The following is a 1,401-nucleotide window of genomic DNA, read 5'->3' as shown; positions in this document are numbered from 1 at the left end:
TAGAAAAAAAAGATAATAGTAATTATTATATTAAAAGGAAAGAAAGTTATAGAGGTTATAATTATAGGGTATTAATAAAGTAAAGTAAAGAAAAGTTATAAAATATATATATAAAAAAATATAAAATATATAAAAAAAGGAAAATAGGAGGAAGATAAATAAATATAGTTAAAAGAATTTATATTATTAAATAACTCGGAGTAGGAGAACGATTTTAAAAAATATAATCGTTTAGGAAACGATTTACGGCCCTTCGCGGGGGCCGGTAACCTTTAATAGATTACGAATAATATTTTTAAAGGTATTAATGTAAAATAAAGGTATAGAATAACGATCCGGTACTCGTTAGCGAGGTTATTACTATATAGGGAGGAAGTAAAAGAAATAAATACCTTTAGGTTATAGTATATTAAAAAAATATTTAGGCGGTAGTATTAATAAATAGTAATACGGAAATAAATTTAATTTTATTATAATTCGTATACTAAATTAAAATATTATAAAAAAAAAAAAAAGGAATAGATCGTTATATAAAGACTATTTCCGATATAAAAAATCTATAAAGAAATATTATTTTTAGATATTATAATTAAAGGGAAAATAATTTTAATTATATTCAATATTATAAATATAAAACTTTCGAAGGATATAATCCTAAAGTAATTATAGTATAAAAACTATAACCTAAATATCGATTAGAGGGATAATAATTATTTACGATTAAAAAAGTTTTAAAAGTATTTAATTAACGATAGGAGATTAGGAGTATATATAAAGTAAAATATAAAATAAATACCCTTTATAGTATTACCGTAAAGAGCTTAAAAAGTAATAGTATATTCTATTAATATAAATAGTAAAATCGAAAAAATAAGGTTAATAACGTTAATAAAAATATTAAAGGTTAATAAATATATTTATTATAATAATATAAAAAAAAGTAAAAAAAAGGTAGTACCGGTAGAATATTAAGGATATTTAGCTTTTATAATTAAATATTTAAAGGGATTTTTAGAGCGAGGACCGTGGGACTACGAAATTAAGTTAAAAAAAGAAATTAAATTACGGTTATTTAAGGTTTATTATATTAATAATAAATAAAATAAGGAATTACGGAAATATTTAAACGAGAATTTAAAAAAAAAATATATTAGGGAATTTATATCGCTAGTAGAATACTTTATATTCTTTATACCGAAGAAAAACGGTAGTTTACGATTATATATAGATTACCGTTAATTAAATAACGAAACGATAAAAAATAATTATCCGTTACTATTAATATTTAAATTACAGAGTTAATTAGTAAAGGCATAATATTTTATATATTTAAATATATTTATTAGGTATATTTATATATAAATTAAGGAAGAGGATAAATAAAAAATAGTATTTTATTTT

Source organism: Podospora anserina, chromosome 4 (genome assembly GCF_000226545.1).
Source record: "Podospora anserina S mat+ genomic DNA chromosome 4, supercontig 4".
In the NCBI taxonomy this organism is placed as follows: Eukaryota; Fungi; Ascomycota; class Sordariomycetes; order Sordariales; family Podosporaceae; genus Podospora; species Podospora anserina.
This window is presented reverse-complemented; position numbering follows the sequence as displayed.